This window comes from Eulemur rufifrons, chromosome 29 (assembly GCF_041146395.1).
Source record: "Eulemur rufifrons isolate Redbay chromosome 29, OSU_ERuf_1, whole genome shotgun sequence".
In the NCBI taxonomy this organism is placed as follows: domain Eukaryota; kingdom Metazoa; phylum Chordata; class Mammalia; order Primates; family Lemuridae; genus Eulemur; species Eulemur rufifrons.
In genome coordinates, this window is record NC_091011.1 from 94,540,480 (window position 1) to 94,554,313 (window position 13,834).

At 41.6% G+C, this 13,834-nt stretch overlaps 3 non-coding genes across 3 annotated transcripts; 1 reads left to right on the forward strand and 2 right to left on the reverse strand.

The window, feature by feature from the left end:
* Window positions 1-2,610: 2,610 nt before the first annotated feature.
* TRNAC-GCA (transfer RNA cysteine (anticodon GCA)) lies at window positions 2,611-2,682 on the reverse strand. The gene has a single exon. It is a non-coding gene; the product is annotated as a tRNA-Cys (tRNA).
* A 1,664-nt stretch (window positions 2,683-4,346) lies between these two features.
* Window positions 4,347-4,418, forward strand: TRNAC-GCA (transfer RNA cysteine (anticodon GCA)). The gene has a single exon. It is a non-coding gene; the product is annotated as a tRNA-Cys (tRNA).
* Window positions 4,419-13,519: 9,101 nt separating this feature from the next.
* Window positions 13,520-13,591, reverse strand: TRNAC-GCA (transfer RNA cysteine (anticodon GCA)). The gene has a single exon. It is a non-coding gene; the product is annotated as a tRNA-Cys (tRNA).
* Window positions 13,592-13,834: the final 243 nt, after the last annotated feature.

Sequence of the window (13,834 nt, forward strand, 5' to 3'; positions counted from 1 at the left end):
ACCATTTTAAGGAGCTTTGTGACGAACAGTGAGTTTATCAAAGGGTCTTGGCTGTTGATGCTGTTGTTTAAAAATTTTGTAACATTTTATTGGTAGCACGGAGAGCTAATGTTTATTGAATGTTTACTTTGTTCTTGTCACCTTTAAGTGTCCTTTCTCATTTAATAACCACAATAACCCTAGGAACAGGTACTCTTGTTACCCACACTTTCAAGAGCTGGAAATAGATGCTCAATGAGGTTAAATGACCCACTTAGGGTCCCACAGGGGTAAGTAGTAAAACCACAATTTAAACTCAGGTCTGGATTCAAACCTCATTCTTACTCCAGGTTATTGTTACTAAAAACGCTCTTCTCTGCTGGTGCCAACCGCCACTGACATAGGGCCACAAGGTGGGAGGCTGCAGGGTTGCAGAGCTTTGCGGAGGGCTAGGGAAGGTGGGAGAGACATGAACTGGGGCTCTGTTTCCCCCACCCCTCTCTGCCTTCTCTCTCTAGGTAAAGCACTAGTCCCTTTAACACTGCCACCACCCCAGGCAGCCACTGATCCACTTTCTGTCTCAACAGATTAGCTTGCATTTTCTAGAACTTTATATAAATGGAAGTGTACCATATGTACTCTTTGTTTTGTTTTGGTCTGGCTTCTTTTACTCAAGATCTGTTTCTATTGTGTGTATCACTAGTTCATTCATTTTTGTTTATGGGAGGTATTCCATTGTATGCGTATACCACGATTTGTTTATCCTTTCATCTGTTTATAAAATGAGTTGTTTTCAGTTTTTAGCTTTAACACAGTTGCTGTGAACATTCGTGCCTAAGTGCACAGACATGCTTTCACGTCTCCTGGGTAAATACTCAGCCATGGAATAGCTGGGTCGTATGGTAGGTTCATGTTTAACCTTTTGAGAAACTGCAAAACTGTTTTCCAAAGTGACGGTAGCATTTTAAGTTAACACGCGCAGTGTCTGAGGGTTCCAGTTGCTCCATATTCTCACCAACACTCGTTACGGTCGGTCTTTCTGATTTATATTCCAATGTAATTCATTAATAGTGGTATCTCATCGTGCTTTTAATTTGTATTTCCTAATTACATATTTTTATGTGCTTATTGCCATCACATATCTTCTTTGGTGAAGTGTCTATTCAGATCTTTTGGTCCATTTTTTTCATTTGCGTTGTTTGTTTTCTTCTGATTAAGTCTGGAGAGTTCTGTATGTATTATAGGTTCAAGTCCTGTATCAGATACATGGTTTGCAAATATTTTCCCCTTGTCTGTGACCTGTCTTTTCATTCTCTTAACTGTGTCTTTCAAAAAGCAAATGTTCTTAATTTTGATGAAGTCTAATTTAAGCAATTGAGCTTTTGGTGTCATATCTAAGAAATTTTTGCCTAACTCAAAGTCATACCACAAGTCCCCAACCTCAGAAAGAACACAGTATCAATTCTAACTGCTGGAAATATAACAACAAAAATGGATGAGATTTGCTATATAAAATAAAAAAAAATTGTTTTATGAGATGAGGAAGTACAAATTGCAAGTCTTTCCTCAACATAAAACAGCAGTAACAGCAGTGACCTTTGAACATCGTGTGTAACAAACAGGTAGAGGACCCTGAGGCCCTGCCCTCCTCCCAGCTGCTGCTGTGGCCACCGTTCCTTCTAGAACTCACTTCAACAGGCTGAAAACTGCACAGCCCTACACTGCCGAGAGCCCACATTTCTTGCTCTCCTGAGTGACTTAGAATTTCGGCTGTGCTCACTCATGGTTTCTTTCTAGGCAACCACAGTGAACTAAAAACAGTATCAGAGCACGGTCTCTTCCCCCACCCTGGCCCAGTCCTCAAGGAGGGTGCTAATTATTTCACCCATTCACTTGCCCCATGAACACTCATGGAGCTTGTGCGGTGCCAGGCCCTGTCATCCACGTGGAGGACAGAGAAACAAATAAAACATTGACCTTGTTCCTCAGAGGCTTGTCCAAATAGGAGACAAACCCACGAAGCAGAGTATTTCCACAGGAGTGGCAGAGCCTACGCAGAGGCCATGGGAGAAGGGAGCGAGGAGCCGTCCTGCCGGGGGAGTTGGGGGCCTCCTGGAGGAGAGGGCGAGGGGCATTTGCCAGCGGGAGAAGCTGGGGAGGCCTCCAGGCCACGGGAGGAAAAAGAACAAAGATTTTCCTAAAAAGTGGGTCAGGTGTGTCTGGAACTCACTGAGGCTCGAGGCTGCGACATTATTCCGAGGAGGGTTTGTTTATCCACCCCACGAACATCTGGGAAGGCTGAGTGTCCACCACGGAGAGTGAGACTCAGGTGTGTCTGGAACTCACTGAGGCTCGAGGCTGCGACATTATTCCGAGGAAGGTTTGTTTATCCACCCCACGAACATCTGGGAAGGCTGAGTGTCCACCACGGAGAGTGAGACTCACAGTCACTGCCTTTGGAGGACAGCCTGTGACTGTGTCTAGAGATGACACAGACTGAGCACAGCTCGGTTACTGCCTGGGAAAGGGTGGGAGTTAAGAGTCAATATGGGTGAGAGTTAAGAGCCAATATGGGTGACCAGGGCAATTATTTGCCTCCTCCTGTCTACTACATCTAAAAGCGATCCTGGCAGGGGGCACCCAGATTTGAACTGGGGACCTCTTGATCTGCAGTCAAATGCTCTACCCCTGAGCTATACCCCCAGGCCTGTCCTTATGTCTTAATTGCACCTTTAGAACTACGCAGCTGACAGCTATTTCCGGATGCACAGCCAAGCTCCTGCCTGGGGTGGGGGCACCCTGCCGCATGACAGACAGACGGGCAGGTCCTGGACAAGAGCCTGGCCATGACCCCACGCCCTGAGACACAAGACCTGTTTCTCCCTTCCCACCGTGTGTGTCATGCGTCCAACCCCCACAATCTGCTAAGCATTGTGGAGAAGCGAGGTGAGCCAGCTCCAGATTCCCTCTCAAAAAGAAAACTCAGGAGGCCAGGGGGCCGGCGGTGGGGGTTTGCCGAGGGAACGCCGCAGTCACCGGCTGTGAGTCCCCGGGGCAGGGAAGACATGGTTCCCGGACTCCCAGCAGAGCAGGAGGCGGCTCCGCCTGAACCGCAGGGCGAGGGGCAGCAGGGCAGGGCGCTGTCCTCTGGCCTGCATGCTGGGCCTGGCATGGGGGACAGAGCCAGGAGAACCCCCACACGCTGGAAGAGAAGCCACAAAGGAGGTTGACTCCTCTATCGCCCCTTCCCAGCGCCCTGCCCACCCATGCTCTCTCCATGGAGTCAGCCTCCAGTCGTCCATGAAGCTCACGGGGACTTTGGGGAAGCAGTGATTTTGTCCAGAACACTGAGGAGAGTCCCTGACACCTGTGGGCTGGCTGGACAGGTCTACCCAGCACTCTGGAGGAATCTCAGGCCCCCTGCGCTTCCTTCTGTCTCAAGGCCACTTCAACATACCAGGATTGGGCACAGCCTCCCTCACTGACCCAAGGATGTGATATTTGCAGCCAGCTCAGCGGAGGGGGTGTCTGGGGCCCAGCACCTGCCCAGGTGGAACCCCTCCCTGGCAGTGAGGCCACTGCCTGACCCCTCCCCACACCTGCAGTCCCCGTCTCCACCATGTCCTCTCTTCCCAGCCCCCAACACTGGGTGAAGACTTGTCAGAGCAGCTTTGCTAGGACATGGACCTGCGGGCTGAAGTAGCCGCGGGTGGAAGGAGCTAACGTCAGCCCAGGGGACAGCAGGTCAGACTTGTCCCCTTGGAAGGTGGGACATAAAGGGAGGCACAGAGAGAAGACACTATGAGGACAGAATCGGTGGGAGAGGCAGAGCCACTGGGACTGGGGCCTTGGGGCCATATGTGGCCTTCTGGATCTTTGAGTACAACCTTTTGACTGAATCCAAATTTTATGGAACAAATCCTTTTAATAAAGGAATTTGTTCTGCAAAGTCTGGATTCGGTCAGGGGGCTACACTTGGGGATCTGGAGGGCCACAGATGGCCTTGAGGCCGCAGATTCCCCACCGCTGCTGGAGGCCGTCCCCGGGCTGAGTGTGAGGCTCACCGAAGACCCCGCAGCAGAGCTCCTGTCCTGAGAACTCCGTGCGGACTCGGGGTGGGGGGGGTGGCGGGGGGGGGGAACTCGAGAGTCAAATGTCCTTTCACACTCCGGTGCCCTTGCCACAGTCCCAGAAAGAGGGAGTGGGAAACTAGTCAAGGTGGAAAGGAAGGAAAGGAGGGCAGGCCACAGTGGGGAAGGCTTGCCAGTTTCTGGAACATGCAGAAAAGACAGCAGATTACAAATATACAGATACCCTGGGTGTAGTACCATCGATGAAAAGGTGCTAATGAGCATTCATGCATAGGTGGGGGTATGGCTCAGGGGTAGAGCATTTGACTGCAGATCAAGAGGTCCCTGGTTCAAATCCAGGTGCCCCCTACTTCCTTGACCCTTTTAATCACCTGAAGTAGGTGCTGGGATTCCTGCCCCTTCTTCCCACCTGGGGCCATTAAATTAATGTGCTTTGTCTTGTAATAAAATTTAGAGTCTGGATCAAGACAAGCTCCAAGAATCCTCCCCTGACTATCATCCACATAACTGCCAGGGTCACGTTTGACAGAAGAGGTGACCAAGTTAGCTCAGCCCAGCCCAGTCCAGCCCCTGGGACTCTTGCACCTTCATGGCACATGTGTGATTTCACTTTCTCTGTCTTTTTTTGTTTTTTCAATTTTATTTATTTTTGAGACAGAATCTCACTCTGTTGGCCGGGCTAGAGTGAGTGCTATGGCATCAGCCCAGCTCACAGCAACCTCAAACTCCTGGGCTTAACCGATCCTACTGCCTCAGCCTCCCGAGTAGCTAGGATTACAGGCATGCGCCACCATGCCCAGCTAATTTTTTCTATATATATATATTAGTTAGCCAGATAATTTCTTTCTATTTTTAGTAGAGATGGGGTCTCGCTCTTGCTCAGGCTTGTCTCGAACTCCTGACCTCAATTGATCCTCCTGCCTCGGCCTCCCAGAGTGCTAGGATTACAGGCGTGAGCCACTGCGCCCGGCCTACTTTCTCTGTCTTAATGTCTTACTTCCTCAGCCTCTCTCATCTCCAGAAGGAAGGCACAGGCTATCTCTTTGTTCTTGCTACTACGCTCCGTGAGGTATGGAGGGAACATACACATCTTCCTTCCTCCAGGGGTAACTGCAGTGATTTGAAAACCATGCCAAAAGCCATCTTTTTCTTCTCCTGGGAATTTCTCGGCGGTGCTGCCTCTACAACGGACTCTGGCCACCGATTCCCCTTCTTCCTTCCTTCTCTTTTACCACTTCTTTCTCGCCCTGGGTTAGTATTTCCTTGGTGAGAATGCCTAGAAGTAGGCCCTACTTTATATTATAATTTTTAAAAATTCAGATAAAATATTTAAGACATATAAATAATTGTAAAGAATCTTATAGAGGCCCTGTCAGAATAGCAATTGTTAAAAAATCAAACAACAATAGATGCTGGCATGGATGCAGAGAGAAAGGAACACTTAGGTACTGTTGGTGGAACTGCAAATTAGTACAACCTCTATGGAAAACAGTGTGGGGATTCCTTAAAGAAATAAGTATATCATTCGATCCAGAAATCCCACTACTGGGTATCTACCCAAAGGGAAAGAAGTCATTTTATAAAAAAGACACCAGCACTTGAATGTTCATCACAGCACAATTCACAATCACAAAGATGTAGAATCAACCTAAGTGCCCATCAATTCATAAGTGGATTAAGAAAATGTGGCATATGTATACACATATCATGGAGTACTACTCAGTCATAAAAAGGAATGAAGTAATGTCTTTTGCAACAACTTGGATGGAACTGGAGACCATTATCCTAAGTGAAGTATCTCAGGAATGTAAAAACAAACACCACATGTACTCTTTAATAATTGGGAACTAATCGATGGGTACACATGATCACAAATAGATGTAAAGGTCATTGGAAGTCAAGAAGGGGGGAGAGAAAAGTGGTAAAAACTACCTATTGGGTGTAGTGAACACTGTTCAGGTGATGGGCACACTAAAAGCCCCAACTTAAGCATTATAAAAAGTATCCATGTAACAAAAACATTTGTACCCCCTTAATATTTTGAAATAAAAAAAAGAAATCTGCAGAGGATTCTCCATTTTCCTTGAAGGACAAAGCAGTTTGAAACAATCTTTTTTATGAGGACAAATAAAAGTTTGTAAAGTATGAAAAACATTTCATTAAAAGCATCAAAGAGCTAACTAGTTAGACAGGAAATACTAGATGTGGACTTGAAAACGATGGGAAACAAAATTAAACCTTCACATCAGAGGCTGCTTTGGCCCTGAGATGTGTTTTTCAGTCCAAAAGAAGCAGCTGAGAAGCTGAGTGGAACTTTTGGAAGCCTCTCAGGACTAGGGGGATAGAAGTCAGAATTATGGGCCTAACTAGAGTACAGACACTAGTAAAACCATCTCTGGCTTTGGACTAGGACCCCAAGGGATTAGAGTAAACTGAAAGAAAAACAGCCACTATAAGAATTCATAGTTGGTTTTGTAATAGCTGAAAAACTTAAGCCTTGAAATTATACTAAGGTGTCCTAACTACTTTGTCCTAACCTGGAAAAAGCAAATAAAGAAAGATATTATCATCCCTAGCTGAAAATTAGTTCTACAATTAAAATTTTAAATAAAATGAAAATGTTTAGCTTATAGTCAAGGATAACCATGTATATGGGGAAGCAAAGAATTATGAGTGAAAAATCAATAGAAACAACAGACCACAGAACTAAACAAAGAGATTTTGGATGTTAGAAACACCAGGAACACACTGTAAAATAACAATGCTTATTGTGTTCAAGGAGATAAAAGCCAAGCTTGAAAATCTCAATAGGAAATTGAAAAGCATAAAAATTAACTAAGGAGATCTGAAAAGAGGACAAAATAGAAAATTTTTTATCCAAAAATACAATAACTAAAATTAAAAACTCAATGAATAGATTAAGCTACCGAGAAAATCAGTGAACTAAAACATTGGGAAGAAAAATTATCCATTATAAAGCATGGAGAGACAAACGTATGGCAAGCACAGAAGAGAAGATAATAAATATAGAGGATACAGTAAGAAAGTCTAATGTATATTTAATTGGGATCTTGAAATAAGAAATGAGAGAGACTACAGTAGATGCAGTATTGAGGAAACAATGGCTGAGACTATGTCACAACTAATGAAAGACATCAATCCTTGCATTCAAGGATGCCAATGAATCTCAAGTATAATAAACAAAATTAAGCTTGTTTGGCAAGTTATATGAGTTTATTAGAGTTTACTTACACAGAGCTTTCAATTTCTGAGTGGCACAGGAATTCTCCAGAGTGTAAGATCTGCACTGCCTGCCCATGGTGGAGTCTTCAATTCCTTCTGGCAAGTGATACAGAGCTCTCTCTATCATTGCATGTTTACGTATGCTACATGTTAAGCATGTGCAGTACTTCCCATTAGGTGGGGACTTTAGTATTACAATTAACTAAATGGTGCTATAAGGCAACTAAGGCAGCTTAAAACAGTTTAAACCCGTCCTGAGACTTATGACCATCTATGCAAAAGGAGCTACTTAAGAATACCCTTTGTGCTTTGTATTTCTTTCTGCTTCCTTGCTTTGATCTATATCTCTAAGTTCAAAAGAAACCTGCATAAGTCCTGCTAAACATAAAAAGCCAGTGGTGGGGAACTTGTATTTTTCCCCTCATAATCAAACTTTCAAAATCTAAAGACAAAGAGAATCTTAAAAGCAACAAGAGAGAAGCAACTCACCACACACATGATCCTCATTAAGTTATTTCAGATTTCTCATCAGCAACTTTGGAGGTTGGAAGGAAGTGGGCTAATATTTTCAAAGTACTAAAAGAACAAAACTACCAACCAAGAATCCTATATCCAGCAAAACTGCCCTACAATAGTGAGAGAGAAATTAAGATATTTCCAGATAAACAATAGCTGAAAAGTTTGTTACCACTAGACATTCCCTGCAAAAATTGCTCAAGAAAGTCCTGCAGGGTGAAATGAATGTGCACTAGACAGTAACCTGAAGCCATATGAAGAAATAAAGACCTCAATAAAGGTAATTACATGGGCAAATATTAAAGTTAATATTATAGCATCAACAGTTTGTAACTCCACTTTTTGTTTTCTACATGACTGAAGAGATTAATGCATTCATTATTTATATATACATATTTTTATTTTTAAGAGACAGGGTCTTGCTCTGTTGCCCAAGCTGAAGTGCAGTGGCACAATCATAGCTCACTGCAGCCTCAAACTCCTGGGCTCAAGCAATCCCCCCACCCTAGCCTCCCAAGTAACTGAGATGACAGGCATGCACCACTGTGCCTGGATAATGACTAATGCATTTAAAGGAATTATTAGTTCATGTTTTGGGGTACACAATGTATAAAGATGCAATTTTGTGAAACCAACAACCAATGGGGGTAAGGATAGAGCTGATAAAGTATCAGAGTTTTTGTATGTTATTGAAGTTAAGGCGGTATGAATTCAAATTAGAGTGTTGCAACATTATGATGCTACATGTAATCCCCAGGGTAATCACAAAGACAATGTCTATAGAATATATATAAAAAGAAATGAGAAAGAAATTTAGACATTCACTACAAAATAAAAACACAAAACAATAATGCAGAAATGAGAGACAAAAATGCTATAAGGCATAAATAGCAAAAATGACAGAAGTAAGTTCCTCCTTAACAATAATTACTTCAAATGTAAATGGATTGAACTCTCTAATAAAAAGATACTGGCAGAATAGTTTTTAAAAAAAATGGTCTGACTATATGCTGTCTACAAGAGACTTGCTTTAGATCCAAAGGCACAAATAGTTTGAAGGTGAAAGGATGGAAAAAGATATTCTATGCAAATAGTAATCAAAAGAAAGAAGGGGTGGCTGTACTAATATCAGAAAAAATAGACCTTAAGTCAAAAAAGATTACAAGAGACAACAAAGAACATTATATATTAGTAAAAAGTTCAATACAGCAAGAATATATAATAATTATAAACATTTATGCACCTAATGACAGATCATCAAAATATGTGAAGCAAAAACTGGCATGATTGAGGCAGAAATAAACAGTTCTACAATAAAAGTTGACTACTTCAGTATCCAACTCTCAATAATGGATTAAAAAAACCAGACAGATAATAAGTAAGGAAATAGAGGACTTAAACAGCACAATAAACTAATTAGATCTAACAAATATATATAGAACACTCTACCCCACCAACAACAGTGTACATGTTCTTCTCAAGTATACACGAAACATTTTCAAGGATAGAGCATATATTAGGCTGTGTATTAAGTGTCAATAGATTTAAAAGGATAGATATCATACAAAGTATCTTTTCCAACCATAATAGGATGAATATCAATAACATAAGTAAAACTGGAAAATTCACAAAATTGTGGAAATTAAACAGCACACTCTTAACCAACCAAGGAAGAAATAACAAAGTAAATTAGAAAATATAGAGAGATAAATGGAAACGAAAACACAACATACCAAAACTTATGAGACACAGTGAAGGCAGTGCTAAGACAGAAATTTATAGCTATAAACACTCACATTATCCTTATGTGCACATATAGTAGTAACATTCATCAGGTGTCAGGCAGGTGGGAGGGGGGAAGAGGGGATGGATATATTCACACCTAATGGGTGTGGTGTGCACCATCCGGGAGATGGACACATTTGAAGCTCTCACTCAGGTGGGGCAAAGGCAATATATGTAACCTATACAATCGTACCCCTATAATATGCTGAAATAAAACAAATAATTAAAGAAAACAAGAAAGATCTGAAATCAATAACCTAGTTTTAAAACGTAAGAAAGTAGAAAGGGAATATGCTAAACCCAAAGCTAGCAGAAGGAAAGAAATAACAAAGGTTAGAGCAGAGATAAGCAAAATAGAGAATTAAAAATATAAAGCAAAATAGAGAATAGAAAAATCAATAAAAGCACAAGTTGGTTCTTTGAAAAGACAAAACTAACAAACCTTTAGCCAGGTGTACTAACAAAAAAGAGAAGACTCAAATTACTAAAGTCAGAAATGCAAGTGGGAACATTACTACCAATTTTATAGAAATAAAAGGGATTATAAAAGACTATTATGAATAATTATATGTCAACATACTGGATAACCAAGATGAAGTGGAAAAACTCCTAAAAACATAGAACCTATCAAGGCTAAATTACAAAAAAATAGAAAATCTGTATAGACTTATGACTAGAGTAAGTAGATTGAATCAGTAATCAAAAACCTCCCAAGAAAGAAAAGCTCTGGACCTGGTGGCTTCCCTGAATTTTATAAAACATGTAAAGAACAACTAACATCAATCCTTCTCAAACTTTTCCAAAAAATTGAAGAGGAGGAAACAGTTTCTAAATCATTCCATGAGCCCAGAATTATCCTGATACCAAAGCCAGACAAAGACACCACAAAGAAAGAAAACTACAGGCCAATATCTCTTGTGCACATTGATGTAAAAATCCTTAACAAAATACTAGCAAACCAAATTCAGCAGCATATTAAAAGGATTATACATGATAACCAAGTGGGATTATTGGAATGCAAGGATGGTTCAATATATGAAAATTGATCCACATAACACATTACATTAACAGAATGAAGGGAATCCCCCCCACCACATGCTCCTCTAAATTGATGCAGAAAAAGTATTTGACAAAATTCAACACAATTACACGATAAACACATTCAACAAGCTAGGAATAGAAGGAAACTACCTCAATATAATAAAAACCGTATGTGGAAAACCATATTAAACATCATACTCAATGGTGAAAGACTGAAATGTTTTTCTGTAAGATCAGAAACAAGGCAAGGATGCCTTCTTTCACCACTTTTATTCAAAATAGTATTGAAAGTTTTAGGCCAGAGCAATTAAGCAAGAAAAAAAGTCATCCAAATTGGAAAGGAAAAAGTAAATTTATCTCTGTTAATAGATAATATAATCTTACATGTAGAAAACCCTAAAGATTCCACCAAAAAATCTGTTAAAACTAATAAATGAATTCAGTAAAGTAGCAGGATAAAAAGCTAACACACAATTAGCTGCATTTCTATACACTAACAATGAACAATGTGAAAAGGAAATTATAAAAACAATTCCACTTACAATAGTATTAGAAAGAATACCTAGAAATTATTTAATGAAGGAGGCAAAAGACATGTACAATGAAATCTATAAAACATTGCTGAAAGAAATTAAAGAAGACATAAGTCAATGGAAATTCATCCCATGTTTATAAATTGAAAAACTTAATATTGTTAAGATGACAATACCATCCAAAGTGATCTACAGATTCAGTGTGATCCCTATCAAAATCCTAGGCAAGATCTTTGCTTAGAAAAGTATAAAACCTTGAGAGAAATAATATAAGTAAACAAACAGAATAAAATACTCCATATCCCATATCATAAAGGTTTCAGTTCTCCTAAAACTGAGTTATAGATTTTATGCAATCCCAATCAAATTATCAACAGGCTTTGTTTTGGTAAGGGGTGGGGGGAGAGTTGAAAAAGTTAATTCTAAAATTGATGTGTCAATACAAATGGCCCAAACTTGGTAAGACACTATTGAAGAATATAAAATGAGATAACTAGCTCTACCAGATACAAAGATTACAAAGCCATAGTAATTAAGACAGCAAGATGTTAGCATAGGGAGAAACAGATCAATGGAATAGAACAGAGTCCAAGAACAGACCTATGCATATATTTAATATAGCTGGTGTTCATTTAGGAAGAGAAGAGATATGGAGACAGACACACACACAGACAAGAATGCCATGTGAAGACACAGACATGAGAAGGCCACCATACGGGATGCGGGCAGAGAATGGAGTGACGTGTCTACAAGCCAAGGCATGCCAGCAACACCGGAAGCCAGGAGAAAGCCCTGGAACAGATTCTCCCCTGGAGCCTTCAGAGACAGTGTGACCCTGCCGACAGCCCAATTTCAGATTTGCGGCCTCCAGAACTGTGAGAAAATAAAGTTCTGTTGTTTTAAGCCACCCAGTTTATGGTACTTTGTCACAGCAGCCCTAGGAAACTGATACCACGTTCAGCCCAGCACACTGATGTATCAGGATTTATTCCAACTGCCTGATTTCCATTTGCCCCATTTTTCTTTCATTGTTCATTTCCTGCCTACTTTTGGATTAACTGGAATGTTTTTTTCCATTTTATATATTTGCTCTACTAGCATTTACCCTCCATTCTCTTATAGTCTTTTGTTTGGAAAAACCACAACTTTTTAAGTGATACACTAGAAATTTCTGCAGGAAAATTTAAAAAGCCTAAAGTTAATATATTTGTCTTCCTCCCAAATTACATAATGACATTACAATTCTTTAACTTTGATAACCTCTTTCCTCTTTCCTTTAACTTTGATAACCAGCTGAGATGGTTTGGATGCTTGTCCCCTCCAAACCTCATGCTGAAATTTGATCCCCAGTATCGGCGGTGGGGCCTGGCGGGAGGTGTTTGGGTCGTGGAGGCAGATCCCTAAAGAACGGCTTGGTGCCCTCCCTGTGATGATGACTGAGTTCTTGCTCTATTAGTTCCTGTGACAGCTGGTTGTTTAAAGGAACCTGGCACCACCTCCTCCCTCTCTTACTCCTTCTCTCGCCGTGTGACACCCTGCTCCCCCTTCACCTTTCACCTCGATTGGAAGCTCCCTGAAGCCCTCACCGGAGGCAGATGCTGGGGCCGTGCTGTGCAGTCTGCAGAACCGTGAGCCAAATAAATCTCTTTTCTTTATAAATTACCCAGCCTCAGGTATTCCTTTATAGCAACACAAAATGGAGTAACACACCAGTATTTTAGTTTTATCTTTAAAATATACTATGTCAGACATTATTATGTTTTATGGTCAGTGACATTTAGATTTACTTACAGATCGACCAATTTCGTTGTTTAACATTCCTTCTTGTACCACAGTCCTCCTATCTGGGATCATTTTACTTTTCTCTAAAGTATACGTTTTGGAATTTTCTTTGGTGAGGATCTGTCAGTGGTAAAGTCTCTGGTCTTTTGTCTGTTCTTGAAGAACAATTTTTCTGTGAACAGAATTCTAACCTGGCTGTTATTTCTTCTCAATACATTGAGTGCCCACCTGGCTGTTATTTCTTCTCAACACATTGAGTGCATTACTGCACTATCTTCTGGCCAGCAGTAGGTGATCTCAGATTTCTCTCTGCCTACCCTGAAACGGCCTAGTTCCTGCCCTTGACCAGAAGATCAAAGTACACATTGCAGAGCCCAGGGCCCAGGAGAGGGGGAGTGGGAAGACCGGAGGAGGAGTCGGAGCTGAGAGAAACACATCAGCTGAGGGAGGCAAGGATGTCCTCTGATTCTTCCTTTGCTGGAAGAAACTGAACTCAGCAAGGGGAGAGGAAACTGGAACTCCTTTTCTATCTTTAGTGGCCAAAATGCTAGGGGGCACCCAGATTTGAACTGGGGACCTCTTGATCTGCAGTCAAATGCTCTACCCCTGAGCTATACCCCCTGCTGTGTGGTGAGGCCCAGTGAACCACCTTTCCCTGTGCAGCCACACCCAGAGCTGCTGCCCCAGACGAGTTTCTGAGTTGCCAGGCCTGCTTTACTGCCAATTCATCTTCCTGCCTTAGAAGGAGCAGCAGGTTCCCATATGTCACACCTCTGCCACCTCTCCATCCTCAGTCCCTGGGAAAGGGCAGTGACCTAGGGAGCATTCCTCTGACAGCTGGAAGGATCTATAGAGACATCTATA